Source organism: Salvelinus sp. IW2-2015, linkage group LG20, assembly GCF_002910315.2.
Source record: "Salvelinus sp. IW2-2015 linkage group LG20, ASM291031v2, whole genome shotgun sequence".
In the NCBI taxonomy this organism is placed as follows: Eukaryota; Metazoa; Chordata; class Actinopteri; order Salmoniformes; family Salmonidae; genus Salvelinus; species Salvelinus sp. IW2-2015.
The window spans coordinates 47,369,557-47,382,083 of record NC_036860.1 but is presented as its reverse complement, the minus strand read 5'-3'; positions in this window follow the sequence as shown (position 1 = coordinate 47,382,083).

Below are 12,527 nucleotides of genomic sequence, written 5' to 3'. Positions count from 1 at the left end.
AATATATTCTCCATTTGCTGCTCCAATCATTCTGGTAACTGTGTATGCATCCACACACTCACATTATACACACTCTCCACTGAGTAATGGATTATTCATACTCTACAGATGGTCAAGACTAGCAGCACCAAAACAAATGTAAGTCTAAGGACCTGTAGTGAAACCTGTTGAAAGTGTTTCTCAAGGAATGCAAAAGCAACAACATAAATATCGGTTTAAAGATAATGTGTATGCATATGTAAATCATTTAAATGTTCTGCGGTGAGCGCAGTCTGAATTAGCAACATAATCTCTCCCTCCCAGTATTTTATAAAGTCTTCAGATTGTTGTCTAAAAGATCAAAGGCAGGCAGAACTCACCTGTTGGAATCAGTACTGTGGATGATAGCAGTGCCGCAGTACCTGGTCTGGGACTGTAGCACGTCAGGTCCTCCTCTCACTGTGAGATGGTTGAGACTGCAAGCTTAAGATTCAACACAAATAGCTTTACCCAACAAAGAGGTCATGTCAGTGGCCAATCATTCTCAGACAGAGCACAATGAAGATTGTTTATGACACATGAGAAGGCTGGGACATTCTGATCTGTTCTGTTATTTTCAAGTTTGAATGTCACGTGCACAAGTACAGTGAAATACCTTCCTAGGCCCAACAATGCAATAATCGATATCAATGTAGCACTAAAATACCATAAGGTAGAACAAAAAAACAATAAAAATAAGAAGAATACGAGAAAGTAAGTAAGCTATATACAGGGATCAGTCAGTTCCAATACCATATTTCCAATGTGCAGGGATACTGGAGTGATAGAGGTGGGGTAAGGTGAGTAGTCATCAGGATATACGATAAACAGAATAGCAGCAGCCTATATGATGATCATTTGTAAGTGTGTGTGTGCGTGTGTGTAGAGTCAGTATAAATGTGTGTGCATGTTGTGTGTGTGTGTGTGTTTAACTGTCAGTGTGCATGAGTTTGTAGAGTCCTGTGAGTGTGCATAGAGACAAAAATAAAATTCCAGGGTCTACTCAGATAGTCCATGTAGCTATTTAGCAGTCTTATGACATAGGGATAAAAGCCTGTTGGTGTCAGACTTGATTCACCGGTATCGCTTGCCTTGTGGAAGCAGCGAAAACAGTCTATGGCTTGGGTGGCTTGAGTTTGGAGTCTGGATGGCATAGAGCTAGGCCCCAGTGATTTACAGTGTATTCAGAGAGCATTCAGACCCCTTGACTTTTCCACATTTTGTTACGTTACAGCCATATTCTAAAATGTATTAAATGTTTATTTTTTTCTTCATCAATCTACACACCCCGCAATGACAAAATAAAAACAGGTTTTTAGAAATTTAGCAAATTTCCCTTTACTCAGTAGGGGAGAGCGAGGTAAGTTGTCACACGGGTAAGTTGTCAAACTGTTCATACCTCCAACACAAGAGATGCTATCTCAAAAATCAAATAGCTACTTTGCGTGACTACACAAACTGTGAATTTCCTGTTCACATGTGGTCAAGGTCACTCTAATCTGAGGTGAGCACAAGTTTCTTATTTTTCCCCTTCAAAAAGGTAAAAAATTGGCACTTTACATTTTATGCAATAAAACTTTGTTAGGTATGAATGTTCAAAATTATAATTTTGCACTGAGTAGAGGAGACAATAACGTGTCTTTTGATACTTTAGCTGCAGTCTTATGTTGAGCTAACCTTGAGATTTAGCCAACATTAGCACACATGTCAGTTTGGGGCAAGTTGTCTCAATGACCTTGGGGCAAGTCTTCACATTTGACAACTTGCCCCAGTATACATAGACTCATAGAAAATGCAAAAAAAATCATTGTGATTGTGTAATCAGCTCTGATAAGATTAAATGTTACTGTAAATGGATTATTATATATGCACGTATAGTTTAGAGCAGCAGACATATCCCTGGACTACACAAGACAGGCTCTGGTGTGTGTGTGTGTGTGTGTGTGTGTGTGTGTGTGTGTGTGTGTGTGAACTAACACACTACATGCCTACTATATGAGACAGTATATCCACACACACACTACTTCATACAGTGTCATGAATTTAGTGTGGTGTAATGAATTGCATTGTGGCAACAAGGATAGTAGACAGGGAGATGGGCGTAATAAGCCTGTAATGAATATGTAATTGCAATGAGGAAATGTGTTTTTGAAGGAGAAATGGCAGGAAAGAAAGAGGGGAAGAAATTATAAAAGAAAGACAGAATGGCAGCACACCACCTGGCATAATGTTAAAGGCAGTGAGGCAGGTGAAGTTGCAGAACAAATCAGGAGTACAGGGAAGGATTTTGACAAATACCGTACTCTGACTCGGTATTGTCAAAAGGTTACCAAAGAAGAAGTTGAAAGTCAGACAGTCATGCCAACAACAGTAGTTGGCTATACAAAGCTACGGCAGGTTTATTCACCTGATTTGGAGATGCAGCTTGTTCAGTATATTACTAGGTCAGCTGACATTTATTCTGGTTTGTCGCCAAGTGAGGTCAGAAGACCTGCCCACTAGTTTGCTGTGGCACACCAGCTGAAGTTCGCGCCAATGTGGGCAGAAAAAGAAAAAGGCCAGCTCGGAGTGGTTTACAGGCTTCTTAAAGCGGCACCCAACGCTGTTGTTGAGAAAGCCAGAGGCTACTAGCCTTGCCAGGGCAAGTAGCTTCAGAGAAAATGTTCATGCTTTCTTCGACGATGTAGCAGAAGTGCTACAGAGATATCAATTTGGACCAGGAGACACATGGAATGTCGATGAAACTGGGGTGACCACTGTACATAAACCTGACAAAGTGTGGGCAGATGTGGATTCATGCAAGTAGGGTCACTGACCTCCACTGAAAGGGGAACCCTCGTCACACTGGCCTGTGCTGTCTCAGCAACAGGGAATAGTATACCTCCATATTTTATTTTCCCCCGTGTCAACTTCCGCAATCATTTCCTGATCAACGGGACACCTGGCAGCAAAGGAGGGGCAAATCCCTCTGGGTGGATGAAAGATGTGCACTTTGTTGACTTCCTGAAACATTTTGTCGAGCATACGAAGTGCTCAAAGGAGAAGCCCTGTTTACTCCTTTTGGACAAAATCACGAGTCTCATCTATCCATTGATTGATTCAATTATGCCAAAGAAAATTGCATAATTTTGCTGTTATTCCCACCCCATTGCGCTCATCGGCTTCAACCCTTAGACAGGTCTGTCTATGGGCCGCTAAAGAGGCACATCAACACCGCGTGTGATGCCTGGATGAGGAACATTCCCGGAAGACATTGTCAATTTATGATATTCCTGGGATAGTGGCAATCGCCTATCCTCTGGCTGCAACCCCCTTGAACATTCAGGCTGGCTTTAGGGTGGCTGGAGTACAATCTTACAACAGGGATGTATTTCTGGAAACCGAGTTTGCGCCATCCTACGTTACAGATCTCCCCATTCAGAACCCAACCAGTCCCCAGCACCAGCTCTGCCCTGGCAGGCCCCAGCAATATCCCAGCCCTGCCAGGCCCCAGCACCAACCTGCCAGGCCCCAGCACCATTTCATCCCTGCCAGGCCCCAGCACTAACCTGCCAGGCCCCAGCACTATTCCAGCCCTGCCAGGCCCCAGCACCAACCTGCCAGGCCCCAGCACCATTTCATCCCTGCCAGGCCCCAGCACTAACTTGCCAGGCCCCAACACCATTCCAGCCCTGCTTAGCACGAGATCAGACACAGACCTGCCCAGTTCTTATGCTAGCACCAGCTCACCCTTGCCCAGCAATGCCATTGCTGACAGCGGACTACCAACTCCATAGGACATCCGGCCATATCCAAAAGCTGGCCCCCGAAAACCAGCTTGCAAAGGAAGAAAACGGCGCAAAACAGCAATTCTATATGACACACTAGTGAAGCAGGTACTATGAATAGAAAATAATAAGTCACAATCTAGCAAAAGGCTGTTTCCGAAAGAAAGGGAAGCAAGGGGGGGTGGGGGGGGGTCAAAATCTGGATCTACAAAGAACAAAGCAGCAGCTTAAAAAATGTAAATTGTAGAAGATTCATCAGATGAAGAGGAGTGCTTCTGCCTCGTCTGTGTGGAGCCATTTTCAAACAGCCTTCTAAAGGAGACTTGGGTGAAGTGTGTGAGATGCAACAAATGGGCCCATGATGCTTGCACCTCAGGCCAGGCAATTTGTGTGCCAGAACTGTGACTGAAGATGAGTCTGATTAGTCAGATACGGATGTATGTTGTATAGGCTGTTACAAAACTGTGTATTAGTGTCACGTTCTGACCATAGTTCTTGTGTGTTTTGCTTGTTTTAGTGTTGGTCAGGACGTGAGCTGGGTGGGCATTCTATGTTGTATGTCTAGTTTGTCTGTTTCTATGTTTGGCCTAATATGGTTCCCAATCAGAGGCAGGTGTTTTGTGTTGTCTCTGATTGGGAATCATATTTAGGTGGCTTGTTTTGTGTTGGGGATTGTGGGTGGTTGTTTCCTGTCTTTGTGTTTTCTCTGCACCAGCTAGGACTGTATCGGTTTGCCACATTTTGTTATTTTGTAATTGTTAAGTGTTCACGTTTATCGTCTTTATTAAATTTGTTGAGCACAAACTACGCTGCGTCTTGGTCCGATCCCTGCTACACCTCCTCTTCAGACGAAGAGGAGGAAGGCTGCCGTTACAATTAGTGCATTAGTGTGTTTAAACACCACGTCTGTTTTGTTAAGACTTTCGACATTTAAGCAAGTTATCTGCAGCATTACATTCCATTCCGATTTAAACAATTACCGTGCATCTATGTGCACGCCAGTTCAAAGTAAAAGTGGTCGTGCCACTTAATTAATGTGTGCTCTGCCAACATTATTGTTTTGATTGAAAGGCATGATTTGCCAGATTCTCTAGGCATGATTGTTTTGATTGAGTTCTTTAATGAAGTTAAATTTGGTTTTGAATTTGAAATTAAAATCAATATTCACAACTAATTAGTTGTGTTCTTATTTGTTGATAATCCAATGTGACAACTTACCCGATTGTCACGCCCTGACCATAGTTTGCTTTGTATGTTTCTATGTTTTGTTTGGTCAGGGTGTAATCTGAGTGGGCATTCTATGTTGTATGTCTAGTTTGTCTATTTCTATGTGTTTGGCCTGATATGGTTCTCAATCAGAGGCAGGTGTTTGTCGTTGTCTCTGATTGGGAGCCATATTTAGGTAGCCTGTTTTGTCATTGTGGGTTGTGGGTGATTGTCTATGTGTAGTGTTTTGTGTCAGCACTATTTTTCTATAGCTTCACGTTCGTTGTTTGTTATTTTCGTATAGTTTTGTTAAGTGTTCTGTGTTAATAAATATCAAGATGAACACTTACCACACTGCATATTGGTCCTCCGATCCTTCAAACTTCTCCTCCTCAAGAGGAGGACGACGAGCGTGACACCGATGTAGTGTGACAATTTTACCCGCTGATGGGGCAAATTGTCACAAGTGCACACCATTTAACGGTGTACAACTCCGTATTGAAATAAGATAGGAGCCTGTAATGAATACAAAATGTGCCCAAGACTTCCTTCTTTCATTTTCTATGACATTTATACCTTTGTGATGTATTGTGCCCAGTAAATGTTAGACAGCGTGAAAAGTGTGACCACATACCTCGCTCTCCCCTACTTTGAAGCACCTTTGGCAGAGATTACAGCCTCAAGTCTTCTTGGGTATGACGCTACAAGCTTGGCACACCTGTATTTGGGGATTTTTTTCCCATTCTTCTCTGCAGATCTTCTCAAGCTCTGTCAGGTTGGATGGGGAGCGTCACTGCACAGATATTTTCTGGTCTCTCCAGAGATGTTCGATCGAGTTCAAGTCCAGGCTCTGGCTGGGCCACTCAAGGACATTCAGAGACTTGTCCTGAAGCCACTCCTGCATTGTCTTGGCTGTGTGCTTAGGGTCATTGTCCTGTTGTAAGGTGAACCTTCGCCCCAGTCTGAGGTCAAAATCAAATCAAATAAAATTGTATTTGTCACATGCGCCAAATACAACAGGTGTAGGTAGACCTTACCGTGAAATGCTTAAGTCCTGAGCACTCTGGAGCAGGTTTTCATAAAGGATCTCTCTGTACTTTGCTCCCTTCATCTTTCCCTCAATCCTGACTAGTCTCCCAGTCACTGCTGCTGATAAACATCCCCACAGCCTGATGCTGCCACCACCATGCTTCACCGTAGGAATGGTGCCAGGTTTCCTCCAGACGTTACGCTTGGCATTCAGGCCAAAGAGTTCAATCTTGGTTTCATCAGACCAGAGAATCTTGTTTCTCATGGCCTGAGAGTCCTTAAGGTACCATTTGTCAAACTCCAAGCAGGATGTCATGTGCCTTTTACTGAGGAGTGGCTTCCGTCTGGCCACTCTACCATAAAGGAGTGATTAGTGGAGTGATGCAGAGATGGTTGTCCTTCTGGAAGGTTCTCCCATCTCCACAGAGGAACAGTTCTTGGTCACCTCCCTGACCAAGGACGTTCTCCCCCGATTGCTCAGTTTGGCCGGTCCTCCAGCTTTAGGAAGAGTCTTGGTGGTTTCAAAATTCTTCCATTTTAGAATGATGGAGGCCACTGTGTTCTTGGGGACCTTCAATGCTGCAGAAATGTTTTGGTACCCTTCCCCAGATCTGTGCCTTGACATAATCCTGTCTCGGAGCTCTATGGACAATTCCTTCAACCACATGGCTTGGGTTTTGCTCTGACATGCACTGTCAGCTGTGGAACCTTATATAGACAGGTGTGTGCCTTTCCAAATCATGTCCAATCAATTGAATTTACCACAGGTGGACTCCAATCAAGTTGTAGAAACATCTCAAGGATGATCAATGGAAACAGGATGCACCTGAGCTCAATTTCGGGTCTCACAGCAAAGGGTCTGAAAATGTAAATAAGGTATTTCTGTTGTTTATTTTTAATACATTTGCAAAATTTCTAAAAACATGTTTTCGCTTTGTCATTATGGAGTATTGTGTGTAGATTGAGGATTTTTATTTATTTAATCCATTTTAGAATAAGTCTGTAACGCAACAAAATGTGGAAAAAGTCAAAGGGTCTGAATATTTTCCGAATGCACTGTATGTACCCATGTCAGACCTTTTGAACCACCTGAGCAGGAAGAGGCGCTGTCGCACCCTCTTCACATCTGTGCATGTGTGTGTGGACCATTTTAAGTCCTTAGTGATTTGGACACCGAGGAACTTGAAGCCTTCGACCTGCTCCACTGCAGCCCCTGTCAATGTGGATGGGGGCGTTTTGTTGTTGTCCACGATCAGCTCCTTGGTCTTATTGATGTTGAGAGAGAGGTTGTTGTCCCAGCACCACATTGCCAGGTCTGGCCTACCACCATCTTGTCGTGAGAAAACTTGATGGTGTTGGAGTCGTGCGTGGCCACGCAGTCGTGGGTGAACAGGGAGTACAGGAGGGAACTAAGCACACAGCAGGCTGCGGGGCCCCCGTGTTAAGGGTCAGTGTGGCGGAGGCGATGTTGCCTACCCTCACTGCCTGGGGTCAGCCCGTCAGGAAGTCCTGGAAATAGTTTCAGAGGCATGTGTTCAGTCCCAGGGTCTTAAACTTGGTGATGAGCTTGGAGAGGACAATGGTATTGAACACTGAGCTGTAATCAATGAACAACATTCTCACACAGGTATTCCTCTTATCTAGGTGGGTGAGGGAAATTGAGATTGCGTCGTCTATGGATCTGTTGGGGTGGTATGCACATTGGAGTGGGTCTAGGGTGTCTTGGATGATGTAGTTGATTTGTGCCATAACCAGCCTTTCAAAGCACTTCATGATTACAGATGTGAGTGCTACATAGAACAGGAATGATGACGGTCATCTTAAAACATGTGGGGAATTAAATACTGGGTCAAGGAGAGTTTGAAAATGGCCGTGAATATGCCTGCCAGCTGTTCTGCGCATGCTCTGAGAACACGCCCAGGAATACCGTCAGCCCATGACCTTGCTAGTGTTGACCTGATTATTAAAGACCTAACTCACATCTGCGAGAGCATCCAGTCGTCTGGGTTGGTGAGGGTCCTCACACCCGGAAGGGTGTTGTTATTGTCGAAGAATGCATAAAATGCAACGATTTCGTCTGGTAGAGAGGCATTGTTGGGCAGATCACAGCTGGGTCTTCCTTTATAATCTGTAATGAACTGTAGCCCCTGCCACATGTGGCGGTCAGCGGCACCTGTGTAGTATGATTCCACCTTATTACTATATTGGGCTTTTGCTCGTTTGATGACTCTGCGGAGGTCATAACAGGACTTCGTTTTTGTTCCTGTCCTCAGCCGTAGCCTCAGGGTTGTCTGGGACAGCCCTGTGTGGTGACCATGTTCTTTAGCTTAGAGCCAACCTTGGTGTTAATCTAATTGGAACATACATAGGCATGCAAAAGAACAGGTTAAGGAGGGAGGGTACATAGTTTGCCTGATACAGGAGGGTATAGGTGCAACTTTCTCAGAACGACCATGCATTGCATGTAGAATAATGAGGTTAACACTAGTAGCACCAGACAGTGAAAGCCCTTTAGAGATAATATGTAACGTTCGTTCTCCTCCTCGTCGTCTGAGGAGGAGCAAGGATCGGACCAATATGCAGCGAGGTATGAAGACAATGATTTATTTAAAGAAAGACGAACACGAAAAAAACTCTTAAACTACAAAACAATAAACGACGTAAACAGACCTGAACATGAGAACTTACAGACAACGAAGAACGCACGAACAGGAACAAACGCACGAACAAACGCACGAACAGGAACAAACACAGGAACAAACGCACGAACAGGAACAAACGCACGAACAGGAACAAACGCACGAACAGGAACAAACGCACGAACAGGAACAAACGCACGAACAGGAACAAACGCACGAACAGGAACAAACGCACGAACGAAACAGTCCCGTGTGGCATAAACACTAACACAGGAACAATCACCCACAAACAAACAGTGTGAACAGCCTACCTTAATATGGTTCTCAATCAGAGGAAACGTAAAACACCTGCCCCTGATTGAGAACCATATCAGGCTAATTGAAAAGAACCCAACATAGAAACACATAACATAGAATGCCCACCCAGCTCACGTCCTGACCATACTAAACAAAGACAAAATAAAGAAAATAAGGTCAGGAACATGACATAATAATAAAAGCAGAAAGATAATCGTTCATACCATAATGTGAGAACCAGTTGTTTCCTCCCGGCTTTGAGAGTCTCTACACACTAAATATTGTCAAGTTACTTGTGTGATACAGATACTAAAGCCACCATTATTAAAAGGATAGTTCACCCAAATTACACATTGGTTTCCTTAACCCAGCCTGTTCTCATAGACTAGACATAACATATTAAACGAAAATCCGGGACACTTAAATCATTAAGATATGTTACATTTGGTATGGTTAAATAAGACAGAAGGTTACTTATTAAGGCAAAAATGAAAGGAGGGTGGTTGGTCAGGGTGGATTGGTGGCCGTATAAAGTAAACATCCAGCAAATCAAAGGTTGCGTGTTTGAATCTCATCACAGACAACCTTACAATTTTAGCTAATTTGCAACTACTTACTACTTTTTGGCTACTTTGCAACTACTTAGCATTTTAGCTAACACTTCCCCTAACCTGAACCTGAACCTTAACCCTTTAACCTAACTCCTAACCCTTAGCCTAGCTAACGTTAGCGTAACCTAGCTAACATTAGCGTTAGCCACCTAGCTAACATTAGCGTGAGCCATCTAGCTAACATTAGTGTTAGCCACCTAGCCACTTAGCTAACGTTAGCCACAACATATTGGAATTCGTAATATATCATGTGAATTGCAATTTGCAACATATCATATGAATTGTTATCCGTCCAACAACAATTGATGATGGACATCCACAAATGAATACAGACCATACCAAATGTAACATATCATACAAATTTGAGTCCAGGTTGCTTACCCTGTAAGCAGTCTATGGACAAGGTATGACAGTAATCCATGCTTTGGTTTTGTTTAGCTGGCCACTGTTTTTAAAGCTAGAACATTTTAGCATTTGTGGCACAAATCCAATTCAAGTCAATGGTACCTACAGTATATTAGCATTTCCGCACTTCATGTCCAAATCATTTATAAGTCACTTCATTGAGCTACACAATCAATTTTAGCTACTTTAATTTGAATTTATTTCAACTACCCCCAAGTTACTGCAAAATGTAGTTAAATTACTATTTGAACTACATGTAATTCACTACTCCCCAACACTGAAGCATAATGGCCATGCGTTCCACCTGGCTAACCCAACAGCGGCCAACAGCTCTGCACCCCCCGCAGCAACTGGCCCAAGCCCCCCCCCCGCCTAAAAATATCCACCGCAATTGTTTCAACCCCTATTACTAGCCTGTCAATCTCTTTTCATATCGTCTGAGATTCCTAAAGATTGGAACGCGCCCACGGTCATCCCCTTCTTCAAAAGGGGGAGACCACTGTAGACCCAAAACTGTTACAGACCTATATCCATCCTGCCCTGCCTTTCTAAAGTATTCGAAAGCCAAGTGAACAAACAGATCACCGACCATTTCGAATCCCACCGTACCTTCTCTGCTATTGCAATCTGGTTTCCGAGCTGGTCACGGTTACACCTCAGCCACGCTCAAGGTCTCCTAAACGATATCACAACCGCCATCGATAAAAGACAGTACTGTGGGCCATCTTCATCGACCTGGCCAAGCTTTCGACTCTGTCAATCACCGTATTCTTATCGGCAGACTCAACAGCCTTGGTTTCTCTAATGACTGCCTCGCCTGGTTCACTAACTACTTCTCAGATAGAGTTCAGTGTGTAAAATCAGAGGGCCTGTTGTCCGGACCTCCGGCAGTCTCTATGGGGTGCCACAGAGTTCAATTCTCGGGCTGACTCTTTTCTCTGTATATATCAATGATGTCGCTCTTGCTGCGGGTGATTCTTTGATCCACCTCTACGCAGACGACACCCATTCTGTATATATCTGGCCCTTCTTTGGACACTGTGTTAACAAACCTCCAAACAAGCTTCAACGCCATTACAACACTCCTTCTGTGGCCTCCAACTGCTCTTAAACGCTAGTAAAACGAAATGCATGCTCTTCAACCAATTGCTGCCCGCCCGACTAGCATCACTACTCTGGACGGTTCGGACTTAGAATATGTGAACAACTATAAATAACTAGGTGTCTGGCTAGACTGTAAACTCTCCCTCCAGACTCACATTAAGCATCTCCAATCCAAAGTTAAATCTGGGAATCGGCTTCCTATTTCGCAACAAAGCCTCCTTCACTCATGCTGCCAAACATACCCTCGTAAAACTGACTATCCTTGTGATCCTTGACTTCGGCGATGTCATTTACAAAATAGGCCTCCAACACTCTACTCAGCAAATTGGATGCAGTCTATCACAGTGCCATCCGTTTTGTCACCAAAGCCCCATATACTACCCACCACTGCGACCTGTATGCTCTCGTTGGCTGGTCCTCGCTTCATATTCGTCGCCAAACCCACTGGCTCCAGGTCATCTATAAGTCTTTGCTAGGTAAAGCTCCGCCTTATCTCAGCTCACTGGTCACCATAGCAACACCCACCCGTAGCACACGTTCCAGCAGGTATATTTCACTGATCATCCCCAAAGCCAACACCTCCTTTGTCCGCCTTTCCTTCCAGTTCTCTGCTGCCAATGACTGGAACGAATTGCAAAAATCACCGAAGTTGGAGACATATCTCCCTCACTAACTTCAAGCGTCAGCTGTCAAAGCAGCTTACCGATCGCTGCAGCTGTACACAGCCCATCTGTAAATAGCCCATCCAACCAACCAACTACCTACCTCATCCCCATATTTGTTTTTCTGCTCTTTTGCACACCAGTATTTATACTTGCACATCCTCATCTGCACATATATCACTCCAGTGTAAATTGTTAAATTGTAATTACTTCGCCACTATTGGCCTATTTATTGCCTTACCGCCTTACTTAATTTGCACACACTGTATACAGATTTTGCTATTGTGTTATTGATTGTACGATTGTTTATCCCATGTGTAACTGTGTTTTTGTCACACTGCTTTGCTTTATCTTGGCCAGGTTGCAGTTGTAAATGGAAACTGGTTCTCAGCTGGCCTACCTGATTAAATAAAGGTGAAATAACACATTTTTAAAAATGTAAGAGCACGCATGGCAATTTTTTTACTCAAAACTAATATTTACACAAATAATTCCAAAGAGTGTAACTCATAAAGGGACAAATAAACAATCTAAAACATAATGATGAATACAATTATAGTGTTTTATTTCCAATGCCAGCCAGTGGCCATAAATATGGCACAGCTTGACCTGAAAGAGACACTCGTCATACAACAATGTTGGCATCCATGCTTCTAGGGGCTAAGGTAGACAAGAGCAATGTGTAATTGATACACTGTATTTACACATGCATGTTCCTTCTTTGATCGGCCTTGGTAAGTTTGAGGTGCCTAAGGAATGCAGCTGAGATACCAGGCAGAGGAAGCTCTC